We start from the raw sequence: 13,464 nt of genomic DNA on the forward strand, positions 1-13,464 counted from the left end.
AAAAGATAATGCAATTGATCTCAGGATGGAGGAGTCCTCTCAGCATATAACCCCAAAAGCAGGATCTGTGAAGGAAAAGTCTCCGTTGATTACTTGAGAATAATTAAACTTCTGTATGTTAAAATGCCACAAACAAAATTAAAAAGCAAATGACAAACAGAAATACCTTTCAGGTATTTATATATATACCTTTCAGTGTACCTTTCAGGTAAATGTGCTTTCCTTACTACAAAAAGAGGGCTTATAGAACTAAGATAAAGATACCCCTCCCACCTCCCTCGCCACTATGGGGGGAAATGAACAAACTGGTAGTTTTTTTAAAGAAGGATCAAGAAACAAAAATTCAGCTTTACTAGTAGTACTCCTGGGAAAGCAAATCAGTGAGATACTGTTTGTTTTAAATTTTGACATAGATTGAAAATAAGCCACTTCTGGTGAGGATATGAAGAAATGAGTCTGTCCAGTCATTGCCTGAAAAAGAATAATTTTTCTGCAAGAACCATGTAACTGTGTGTGTGTGTATACATATACATACATACATACATATATATTTATATATATAGATGCACTTTGAAATAGCTAATCCACTTTTAGGGATTCAGTCTAAGAAAATTAAAAAATGATGGGTTAATATTCTGCCACCGGTACACTATTTAATGCCTTCCTATTGAACATTTGTTTTCACATCTTGCTGTTACGGATTATGATCTCAGCATTTTTAGATAAATCTTTGCATTTCTGTAATTCTGTATTCGGTGAGACCAAAACATGCTATAGAACAATATATGTAATGTCGAAAATTTTCTTTTTGTGTGTGTATGTACTTTTTTTAAAAAAAAAAAGATAATAAGCCAAAATGTTTATAGTGATTATCTCTGAGTAGTGGAATTACGGGTTATTTTTAGTTTATTCTTTTGGCTTGTATTTTTTTCCTCCAGTTTTCTACAGTGTACATGTATTTATAATGCAATGGATTAGCTCATGAAGACAAAAGACAAAAGAAGCGGTGAGCCTGCTCTGAGCAAGATGTTTCTGCTCACTCAGCTCAGTGCTGGATCACTTGGGTGTCTGCTTTACTTGCAGCAGGTCCCTTTGCAGGTGTGTTGGCGCGAAGGGTTAGGGGTGAGATATCTGACTTTTGGTTCTCCCTGCAAGGCTCATCTTCCCATCTTCTCATCTTCATCCTTCAGCTTCTTTGGATTCACACATACTCCATGCCCTCTATGAAACTGTTTTAATCTCATGAAATCCATTTATGTTTTGGAATTTTGTTGAGTTGTAACTGGATCATGTACTATTGTCTTAAGTGTGGAAGTTTCTTTTTCTTAGCAATGCTGTGACCTTCCTATCTTTTTTGTGAACTTCACAACTCCTAGCCATAGTAGATGGATGTTGAAACCTATTGTCATCATGCCTAAGAATGTGCATTTGCTACAAATTAGAAAAATTCTTTTGACACACTTCATGCCATGGCTTGGAATATTAAAACGTTACTAGTGATTAAGAAATGTATTCTGAATGACACAAGCAGACATGAGAGCTGGAGGCGCTTTTCCCACTTTGGGAACTAGGGGGCTTTGGTTTGGGGGAGGGTGGGGAAGAAAGAAGCCAGAGATTGGTTTCTTCTGACCGCTCCACTCCAGTATTAGCGGATCATCTTACAATGCGGTAATAACCACTCTTCCTCAGCACATAGAATGTGCCAGAGGCTGGGGCTGAACCCCTCTGGTGGCTTTGAAACTGCACCATCCCCCGCCCCAGCTTTCTGCTTCTTGCAAGTAGACACCTCATTGTGGACAGAAGTCTTTCTTTCACTTCCCAAGGTAAAGGTAGCCTTGGCCACTTGATGCAGGAATGGTTTGCTAGTCAGTCATGGTTCAGAGGGTAAAGAATCTTGTCTGCAATGCAGGAGACCCAGGTTTGATCCCTGGGTCGGAAAGATCCTCGGTATAAAGGAACGGGTACCCACTCCAGTATTCCAACCTGGAGAATCCCATGGACAGAGGAGCCTGGCAGGCTACAGTCCGTGGGGTCGCAAAGAGTCAGACACGACTGAGTGACGCACTTTACTTACATCAGATAGAGGCTCCCCAAACCAGAGGGTGAGGACTGCCTCCCCACAGGGGCCCCAGAATGCTGGCAATGGCGTGGCCTGGTGGGCAGTTTCACAGCAGTCGCTCCTCAGTGGTCCCTTTGTGAGTGTCCTGGGGGTCGCTGCCTCTGTCCCGGGCAGGGGGTTGTGTTGTGTTTGTGGACGTCTGCGATTTAGCCGGGCATTTATGGTGAAGCCTATCATGCATGTATCACTTGATACTCTGACGCATTGTTAAGTCCCTATTTTTATAATAGAGCAGCTCAGCTTTACCACTCCCTGCATTTTCAGTCATCTATTTTAGAGCAGTGTTTGCCCATCTGTGTTCTGTGACATGTAAGCTGTTGGAATGGAAGCAAAGTGTTTGTGCACTTCAGTCGTGTCCGACTCTTTTGCAACCCCATGGACTGTAGCTCACCAGGCTCCTCTGTCCATGGGATTCTCCAGGCAAGAACACTGGAGTGGGGTGCCATGCTCTCCTCCAGGGGTCTTCCCGACCCAGGGATCAAACCTATGTCTCCTGCATTGATAGGCGGGTTCTTTACCACCAGTGCCACCTGGGAAGCCTATAGAAGGGAAGATCTGTGAGTAAATGCATTTAGGAAATGCGAGGTTAGATACTGAGGAGTTTTTAGTATGGTGATGAACATTGCTGGTCTTATAGGGCGACTTCTATTTTATAGGAAATACATATGTTACAGAGTCTGTGTACGCATATAAGGTGGTGGTGGGGGTGGTATTCAGTCACCCAGTTGTGTCCAACTCTTTGCGACCCCACGGGCTGCAGCATGCCAGGCCTCCCTGTCCCTCACCATCTCCCAGAGTTTGCCCAAGTTCATGTTCATTGCATCGGTGATGCCGTCCAGCCATCTCATCCTCTGACACCCTCTTCTCCTTCTGCCCTCAATCTTTCCCAGCATCAGGGACTTTTCCAGTGAGTCAGCTGTTTGCATCAGATGACCAAAATACTGGAGCTTCAGCATCAGTCCTTCGAGTGAATATTCAGGGTTCATCTCCCTTAAGATTGACTGGTTTGATCTCCTTGCTGTCCAAGGGACTTTGAGTAGTCTTCTCCAGCACCACATTTCGAAGGGTCATTTCTTTTGCGTTCTGACTTCTCCATGGTCCAGCTCTCAAAATACCACTTGGAAGACCATAGCCTTGACTATACGGACCTTTGTACCTTTGGTTTAATAATAGCGTCTCAGGGAAGAAAACCCTACTACCATGGTAAAGAATGTGTTTTGCTTTGTAGAGACATACCGATTTTAGAATCAGATGTGAGAAATGACATGCCTTGCCGTGGAGGGGAGGCCAGGTGTGAAGTAAATGGTGTGTTTGCCTCTTCGCTCTCAGGCAGAGCGTTGAGCATCTTAAAACACTCGAGTTCTCAGGAGCGGGGTGGAAATGCAGAGAGCAGGATCCTCCCGAGTCCAGAGTTAGACGTGTTCTTGTCTAGAAATGATTTCTGCCTCACTTTATTCCTTGTCTAAATATAAACCCGAAGTGCTATTATAGGAAGTGTCTAAGAAAAACTTTTTTAAGTGCATGGACCAGCATTAATCTGTCCTCACTACTGAAGAACAACAGCAGGATCTCAGCTCGTGTCGTTCACGTTTTCTTGGAGGTGACATACGTTGAAAGTCCTTTTTAAACCTGGAAAATGCTGATTTGTAACATTAACTACAAAAGATGTTTCAGAACTTTTTAAAGTTTATAAACTGCTGGAGTTTTCAAAGCACTCCAGTCCATTGAAACACAGAGTTGGCTTCACCAGATCAGGTTCCCTGAGCTTGTTTTCTGATATTTAAACAGGTTCCTTTGCGTTTCTCGCTCGGTGGTTCCCAGGGTGAGAATGGAAAGCCTAACCAGGTGTGTTTTTCAGAGCGCTTTTGGCCCCTTTAAGGAAGGGGCTGTAACACACAGTGTTCTCCAAGCTTCTGGACCAGGATTGCATCGTTTTTTCTTGAATCATCTTGGCCTTCGCTTGTTAGATCCTCTTTGAGGAGATGGCTCTTTGGCTGGGTTCTCTGATCTGGTTCGCTTTGCTGTGGGGTTTTTCAGGTATGTTTTTCTGGCTGGAGCAGTTCTGACCTTTTTCGAGGGTAGCTGGTTGCCTCCTGGCTGAGCCTACCGCACGCCCCTAGCCTGCCTCCCAGCTCTTCTCACTGCCCGCAGGGCGTCCCCTGGCCCTCCCTGCCCTCACAGCCTCCCCAGGCCACATTCACCTTCTCAATTTACACCGTTGTCTCGGAGAATGTTCTATATTAAGTGATTGCTAAGTCTTATTAGTTCTTCCTTCAACATGCTCTGTCCTCAGCTCTGCCTCGTTTGGGTCTGTCCCCAGCTTCCGTTGTCTGTGTTGAGGATTTGTCGTGACTGCCTGACTACAGGGTCTGTCCCCAGCAGGGGTTGGTGTCACCATGACCGGCTGGAGTGGGCTCTGCACTCCATCCTCGCCAGCCCTTCACTCGTCCATCTCACACCCTGAAGCTCAGAAAATTCCCAAAGCCAGGCGTGTGCCCAGCGCTGATCTGCGGCTCTTCTCGCTTGAAAGTGGCTAGTGTGGGGGCTGGCTGCTCGTCTTGTCCTGGTTCTTCACACCTTCGACCCATGAAACAATGCGATTTCAGTAGGGCAAACCAATTTGGGGAAGTTCTGTTAATTTTGAGATTTAATCTATAATAAATTACAAATGAGAAATGTCCTTTTGATAGGCTGACTTGTGGAAAATGTCTGTGATTAAAGAATTCACAGGTTATAATCAACACACCGTCTGCAAAGTATGGATGTGGTATAAGGTGAAACATCCACGTTGCTTCTTATGGTAGATTTATAGGTGAGTGCGTGTGTGTCTAACTAGGACAGTGGATTCCCTTCATAGTTTACAATAGTTTAAAGCACATTCAGATGACTCCTTGGCAGCAGTGAATCTAACTATAGTTCCACATTAAAAAGAGGGTCGCCCACTCCGCCGCCCCCAAGGCAGAGAAAGATTTGTGTGTTTTATTAACAGTCTAGTAGAGACGAAGGGTGTGTGGTCTGAAAAGATCAGTCCTAAAATGTGCTGCTTTCTCCATAGTTCATTGCATTTGTACTTGGCAGTAGCTGATGTATGTGCACAGGTTTGCGCCCTTTTGCGGAGCCCACGTCCTCTGAAGTCCCCTTTCTCACACGTGTGACACGTGAGCGCTCGACCTGGAGGAGACCTGCACTGTGATGTTGACGTTCTTTTAAAAAGACAATGAATTTTCAACTGGGATTTGATGGTTTTAAAAATAAGTTATTTGAAGCATAAGCTTGAAACCTTTGAGAAAATACATACAAGTTCAGTTCAGTTCAGTCACTCAGCCGTGTCCGACTCTTTGCGACCCCGTGGACTGCCACCCACCAGGCCTCCCTGTCCATCACCAGCTCCCGGAGTTTACCCAAACCCATGTCCATCGAGTCAGTGATGCCATCCAGCCATCTCCTCCTCTGCCGTCCCCTTCTCCTCCTGCCTTCAATCTTTCCCAGCATCAGGGTCTTTTCCAACAAGTCGGTTCTTTGCCGAAGTATAGGAATTTCAGCTTCAGCATCAGTCCTTCCAATGAATATTCAGGACTGATTTCCTTTAGGATGGACTGGTGGGATCTCCTTGCAGTTCAGGGAACTCTCAAGAGTCTTCTCCAACACCAGAGTAAATTATGTACAATCAAGAATTTCGACAGACATTTCTCTGAGGTTTCCCCTGCTAAACTTGAGCTTGATTGTAAAGAGAATAGTACTGCCCCCATCACAGGTAGTAGAGACCAATACCAATCTCAGTAGGTAGGATGTTCTTTATTCTTACTGTAGAAGTGAAAGGACCTGCTTTTGTCTCTTCTGTCCCTAAAACAGTAACCTTGAAAAAAGCCAATACTTCTACAGTGACCATAAAAACAAGTTACTGCAGATTATGAAGGAAATTCACAAGTTTTTGCAACTTAAACATATGACTAGGATCAGTTCAACTAAAAACAAACTCAAGTAAGAAATGCCAGAAGCTTCAGTCAGTTTCAGAATTATTTTCTTAAGTGAAGCTGTTACAGGTTTTACCAAATTTTTCCCTTTGTTATAGAGATGGCCGGACTGTTTTCAGTCGGATTGGGGAGCAGGATTTTTAAAAAATCCCCCTCCTGCTACCAAAAAAAGGAAAAAACCTTTATTGAAGGTTATCAAATAGTATGTTTTCAGGAACTCAAAAGACTTACTCAGATAATTGACAGACTGAGTTTAATCTGTCTGTCCTTGATAGGTGCAAAGCCCAGGTTTAAACACAATACTTCAGTGTGTTATAGATCTCCTCTTATCCTTTGCCGGATATTTATAAATCTCTGACTACTTGATGTTGTCATAGCTGGAAAGGACGTTTTCAACAGGACACATTATCATCAAGTCAGGCTCAGACAGTAAAGAATCTTTCTGCAGTACCAGAGACCCATGTTGCATCCCTGGGTCAGGAAGATCCCTGGACAAAGGCATGGCAACCCACTCCAGTATTCTTACCTGGGGAATCCCATGGACAGAGGAGCCTGATAGGCGACAGTCCATGGGGTCACACAGAGTTGAACAGGACTGGGTGACTTTGACTGCACATGTGCACGGGGTGGGGTGGGGTGGGGTGGGGTGCAGACCCCTCGGAGTGGTGGGTGCTTCAGGCTCTTCACCACCCTGCGTGGCCAGAGCGCTGTTCAGGTATCTGAAGGACGGCGCCAGCAGATCTCACAGACTTCAGGAAGGTGAATGAATGGGTAAACTGTATTCAGAACAAATCAAATGTGAAAGCTTCAAATCAGATCGAGTGTAGAGGAGGGACTGTGTATTCTTTCTGAAGCAATTTGTAGTGAAGTGGGAAAGTCTTGAAAATTTACTTAGCTAGAGGGAGCTGCTGGTCACGAGTTTTGAACTTAAGGTTAATGTATTTGGAGTAGGGGAAAGAAAAGGAATGAAAAGGCTGGAAACACCTGGATTAGCTGAATGAGCTTGTTCACTTAGTGATGTGGTAACTTTTTAAATCTGCTGACTCAGCAGATGGTATTTCAGGGCCCGGCCCTGGCCAAGTTCAGGGCGAACCGTGCGCCACACGGGGAAATCTGACCATTAGCGGAACAGGATTGTGAGACCTGTGCGTTGAAATGTTCCATGGGGATGAAAGTGACTGTCTGTGCCGTAGCATCCTTCCCAAGGAGGAGAGACCTGTGTCATCCGGTCGTGACATGCCTCGCTGCCTCCCTGGCTGAAGCCTGCAGCCACCCACCCTGTGCCGCCAGCATCCTGGTCGTCTCAGCAGTGAAGGCGACCTGCTGTGTGTTTCTGCCTGTGTTGATCTGGGTCCTGATAATGCTGTGGCACCAGGACTGCAGGGAGTGGCCGGGATGCCGACTCAGTGGATCCCTCCTAGCAGCAGCTCACCCACCAGCTTGGGTCAGAAACACTTTGCCAGCTGGTATTTTCAAAGCTTTTTTTTTTGTTTTTAAGTGCATTTGGTGGTAGAATCAAAGAACCAGCTGAATTTTAAGAATGAATGAGATTTCAAAGAAAAGCTGAACTTTGAGCAGCTGCCTCTGGCTGGATCCCTGGGTCGGTCAGAACACGAGGCTCCCTGTCTTCTGATGGTGGGTCCACTTTGGTGGGAATTTGGGGAGGTACCCCTGGTGTTCTGTTGTCCAAGAGTATTGTGCAGTTTGCAGGCAACATTACTTCATTTTGACTTAAAAAATAAGCACTCCTAAGTTTGATATTTCCCCCTGAGTTTTTTGTCGTTTTATTTAAATACTGGGTTAGGGATTTCAAAGACATCTGATAACCTTTGTTGTTCAATCGCTAAGTCGTGTCCAGCTCTTTGCAACCCCAGAGACTGCAGCACACCAGGCTTCCCTGTCCTTCACTATCTCCCAGAGTTTGCTGAAACTCACGTCCATTGAGTCGATGATGCCATCCAACCGTCTCATCCTCTGTCACCCCCTTCTCCTCCTACCCTCAATCTTTGCCAGCATCAGGATCTTTTCCAATGTTGAAGTTGAAGCATTAACATGAAAAGTAGCAGATGCTTACTGTGTCTAGTACCCTTAACCATTACTTTGCATAACTCATCTATGCCTCACAACAGCCTTGTGAGATAGGTAGTGTTATTATAGGCATTATAAGTTAAGGAATCTGCCCAAGCTCATACAGATTGTAAGTTACAGAGCCAGAGATGTCCCCTCAGACGTCCACATGCACTTTCATGTTAACTCTCTGAAAGAGTCTTGTTACCATGTGCTTTTTGAATTGTTTCTATAGTAAGAAATGCATTTCGTAGGTTAACTCTATACATGCACAAATGTAATGGAATTCAAGATGCTCTGAGTAATGCTTGTTATGTTCTATGAGCTCTTTTCTTTTTCACTTTTTTGGAAAGTTCTAGTTACCATTGACTAAGCTGGTTTCATGGCCTATACATTAATGGATTGCAGTCCTCAGTTTGAAAAACGTGCGTGGTATAGATTATCATTATCAAATGTAACACTTTTTTTGCCCTTGTTTTAAAGTGAATGAAAATGCTTGAAAATGAAATACATGCAAGCAACAAGCTAGATCACTGAATTAATATGCCTGTGAAAGCCTTGTGCTGAAGTGGAGAGTCCTGAAACTCAGTCCTTAACAGTTAAAACTAGTTTATGTGGACAAACAAGTCAGTCTGTATCATCAGTTCAGTTCAGTCGCTTGGTTGTGTCTGCCTCTTTGTGACCCCCTGGACTGCAGCACACCAGGCTGCAGTCTGTACAGCACCTATTGACTCTCCAGTGGTTGTGGCCATCTTCAGGTTTCCTAAAGCGGTGTGTTCCCGTCATGCTCTGTCGGTCCACCGGAAGTCGCACAGTCATCAGAGTAGGAAGAGTATGTGTACTGACTGAATGAAGACTCAGTTTTAACTTGAACAATACTTAACACTTTGAGTGCTTTTGTGTGGATTTTTAGAATTTAAAAAGACCTATTAATTATTCGAGTACCAAAAGTAAAAATTGTATCTTAATTCCTATGATGTTCATAGGACAAAATTCCATACTTAATGATATCCAAAATTTCTCATAGTTATAAAATTGTGTGTATGTTCTGGGGACCGAGTTGAATTAGCATATTTCTTTATTTGTGTAATTAAAAGGGCAGTGATCTCAAGAACACGGTAGCTGCATTCCCTCGTTTAGTGTAAGTTTGAGGGCTTAGTAATTTCAAAGCTTATGCGAGCTTTTAGAAGTAGGAGATCTCAGAACAAACCCATGAAGCTTTAAATACGTTTGCTCACATCCTACCCTAGAATGGTGAGTCCTGGGCTTGGTTCTTCACTTCTCATGCCATCCGTTTTATAGTTTTAATTGCCTATTTGAGTAATTTCTCTTAAATTTTATACATAATGTAAATGGTGTGCCTCCCCTCACCCCCATTTTTCTCAGTACTGTTACTGTGCTGGTAGAAAATGAAATGACATGTAGTTAACATGCTCTAGCATGCCTCTCTCTAGTTCTGTATGCTGAAGGGCTGGGTGGGTTTGGAGTTTTTTAAAGTATCATCAGTGATTTAGATGAGTCCCTCCAAATATTTGGAGTCACCATTTACCCAGTATTTCTGGAGCACCTCCAGTGTGCCAGGGCACTGTGTTTGGTGCTGAGGATTCAGCTGTGAATTAGACCCCTGCCTTTGAGCCACAGAGCAGAGCCCATGAATCAGAAGTATTACTTTTATTAAATCTGAAGGTTCTGGGTGAGAGATTTTGTTTACAAAGAAGAACTTCAGTTATTGATATACTTTCCATTTTTACAGTAACAGGTATAAATGTAAAATCCACTTATTAAAATATCCATTATTTAAATAGCAATAATTAGCAAAATAGCCTGATTTTCAGTTAAGAAAACTGAGTAAATATAGTATTTAATATTCAGCATTAGCTTTTTGTTTACTCAGGTTCTCTAGATTATAAAGTACAAGTTATTTTATGAACAAAACCTAAAGATCAAAAGTGAGCCTGTATTTTCATTTTAAAATTTTTTTTTAAGACTTGTGGTTTTTTTTAAAAGAGTTGTTGGCTTGAAGCTCAGCGTTCAGAAAACTAAGATCATGGCATCTGGTCCCACACTTCATGGGAAATAGATGGGGAAACAGTGGAAACAGTGTCAGACTTTATTTTTGGGGGCTCCAAAATCACTGCTGATGGTGATTGCAGCCGTGAAATTAAAATACGCTTATTCCTTGGAAGGAGGGTTATGGCCAACCTAGATAGCATGTTTAAAAGCAGAGACATTACTTTGCCAACAAAAGTCCGTCTAGTCAAGACTATGGTTTTTCCAGTGGTCATGTATGGATGTGAGAGTTGGTGAAGAAAGATGAGCACCGCAGAATTGATGCTTTTGAACTGTGGTGTTGGAGAAGACTCTTGAGAGTCCCTTGGACTGCAAGGAGATCCAATCAATCCATCCTAAAGGAGATCAGTCCTGGGTGTTCATTGGAAGGACTGATGTTGAAGCTGAAACTCCAATACTTTGGCCACCTGATGCGAAGAGTTGACTCATTGGAAAAGACCCTAATGCTGGGTAGGATTGGGGGCAAGAGGAGAAGGGGACGACAGAGGATGAGATGATTGGATGGCATCACTGACTCAATGGAGATGGGTTTGGGTAGACTCCAAGAGTTAGTGATGGACAGAGAGGCCTGGCGTGCTGCAATTCATGGGGTCGCAAAGAGTCGGACACGACTGAGCAACAGAACTGAACTGAACTGTAGGTTCCCAGCAAAACTAAGAGGAACATGTAGAGATTTCCTTTATTCCCCCTACCCCCATGTACACAGACTCCCCCATTATCAGCATCCCCCACCAGAGTGGTATATTTGTTACAAGCAAACCAACATTAACACATAATCACCCAAAGTCCATCGTTTACATTAGGATTCACTCTTGGTGTTGTATGTTTTATGAGTTTGGACAAGTGTATAATAACATGTATTCATCATCATAGTAGCATACAGAATAGTTACACTGCCTTAAAAATCCTCTGTGCTCTGCATATTTATCTCCCTGCCCCACACCCTCTGCCAAGTTCCTGGCAACCACCGACGACTTCTTGTGACGTGTGGTTTAGTCACTCAGTCGTGTCTGATTTTTTGTGACTCCATGGAGTGCATCCCACCAGGCTCCTCTGTCCATGGGATTTCCTAGGTATACATATTGGAGTGGGTTGCCATTTCCTTTTCCGGGGGATCTTCCCGACCCAGGGATCGAACCCACCTGTCCTGCGTTTGGGCAGATTCTTACCACTGAGCCACCCAGGCAACTTCTTACTGTCTCCTTAGTTTTGCCTTTTCCAGAATGTCGTAGAGTTAGAGTCAAACAATACGTATAGTCTATGTAACCTTCTCAGAATGGCTTCTTTCCCTTAGTCATGTGCCTTTAAGGGTCCTCCATGTCGTCTCATGGCTTGATGGCTCATTTCTTTTTAGTGCTAAATAATATTCCATGGTCTGGATGGGCCACAGTTTATTTATCCACTCACCCCCTGAGGGACATCTTGCTTGCTTCCAGGTTTTGACAACTATGAAAAAAGGCACTATAAACATCTGTGTGAGGGTTTTCATGTGGACATTAGTTTTCAATTCCTTTAGGTAAATACAAAGCAGCACAATTAATTATTGAAATGTATGGTCAGAGCGTGTTTAGTTCTGTTGGAAGCCCAAAGTGCCTTCTAAAGTGGCTGCACTATATTGCCTTCCCACCAGCTGAAGGAGAGTTCCTGTTGCTCTTCTCTCTCACCAGCGTTTGGTTTTTGTCATTGTTCCGAATTTTGGCCATTCTGATAGGTGTGTGGGTGTCCCACGTGGCAATAGTGATAAAGAAGGTGCCTGCAATGCAGGAGACATAAGGGACTCAGGTTGGAGCCCTGGGTCGGGAAGATCCCCTGGAGAGGGGAATGGCACCCACTCCAGTATTCTTGCCTGGAGAATCCCATGGACAGAGGAGCCTGGCGGGCTGCAGTCCCTGGGGTCGCAAAGAGTCGGACATGACTGAGCAACTGAACTGAACTGAGAGATCGGTGTCGTGTTTTCTCAGTCCCGTGTGTGTGGGGGGATCTGAGTTGGGTGTCATCTTGATGAGCCCACCAAGGGGATCCCATTAGAGGACAATGGGGAGCATGAACTGTATATCAGATTTTGAATTCAAGACTTCATACGTTCAACTGTAAGACACTACACAGAAGTTTTATTACGAGACCACTGATGTAATTATCATTGGTTGTATATTATTTCTGAACAGTGTACGTGATTTGCCTTAGAAGTTGAAACAACAGTAGTTGTCATGCTATACTCAGAGGTAGGTTTATAACAATTATGCTTGTATAATACTGGCCTTAGGCTTCTGCTCACTTCTGTTGTGTGATGGTGAATGGGGTAGTGGGTCGTTGAGCTCGCGTCACCGAGCTAGCTCTGGGTCCTCCACCGACACCAGATACTGGGAGGGGCAGGTTTCCGTTGGTTTCTATCAACAAGAGAGTCCATTCTATCAACAAGAGAGTCGAGCACCTCCTCCTGGCCCTTTCAGCCTCGCCCTCACTCGGCTGGAGCTGCGTTCTCAAAGGCACCGTCTCCTGGCACGTGGTACAGTTAGTGACTTTTTCATCCTGGGCTTCCTCCCTGGTTCATCTCAGACTTTGACCCTGTCGAGGACTAGAGGTTTCATCCAGCCCTCATCCCCAAGCTTCTGTTCTCTGGCCTCTGACCCCCACCCCCCTATCTCCCAGCACCCTTCTCTTCTTCCAGGGGCAGGGAGAGGGGGCTCACCCCTGTCCTTTAAGTATAGGTTTCAGTTCTCATTGCTATTAAGTTCTTCCCTTGTGCCTTGAAGATTTTATCCATCTTGACGCCAACAATTTTACCTTTTTGCAGATTACTAAATTTTTTTCTACAGGTGTGAATTCCTTCAGGCTGCAGTTCTGTATTTTCAAACTGCCTGATTAATAAGTATTTTCATTTTGGTGTTATTTTTTAAAATCACTTCACATTCGACATATGTAAAATTAAGTTTCTCATCTTCCTTCTAGATTCAGGCTTCTTCACGTAACGTATCAGTTTCTCTTAATAAAATCACCCTTTAGGGTAATTTCTCTTTAATCCTTTTAACCCCCCAGGATTTTCTCACCATGAGAATTTTTTTAAAGGAGTGTTCAATTTAGTGATATAAGGAATTTTATGATAATAGATTTATGAATGTCTAGATGATTATCACTTAATCCAGAACTTCCATGAGACTTTGTGCTTGTGAATTCCTACTTACTTACAATTATTTTGTCCCCAGGTACTTCTAAAGCAGAGAGCACAGTTGGTTG

The 13,464-nt window shown here is 43.8% G+C and overlaps 1 protein-coding gene across 12 annotated transcripts in view; it reads left to right on the forward strand.

Moving 5' to 3' along the window:
* The window catches only part of CUL1 (cullin 1), an 89,539-nt gene that overhangs the window by 5,991 nt on the left and 70,084 nt on the right, over positions 1-13,464 (forward strand). The window lies entirely within an intron of this gene.

Source organism: Giraffa tippelskirchi, chromosome 10 (assembly GCF_054371585.1).
Source record: "Giraffa tippelskirchi isolate mGirTip1 chromosome 10, T2T-mGirTip1v1.2.pri, whole genome shotgun sequence".
NCBI classification, from domain to species: domain Eukaryota; kingdom Metazoa; phylum Chordata; class Mammalia; order Artiodactyla; family Giraffidae; genus Giraffa; species Giraffa tippelskirchi.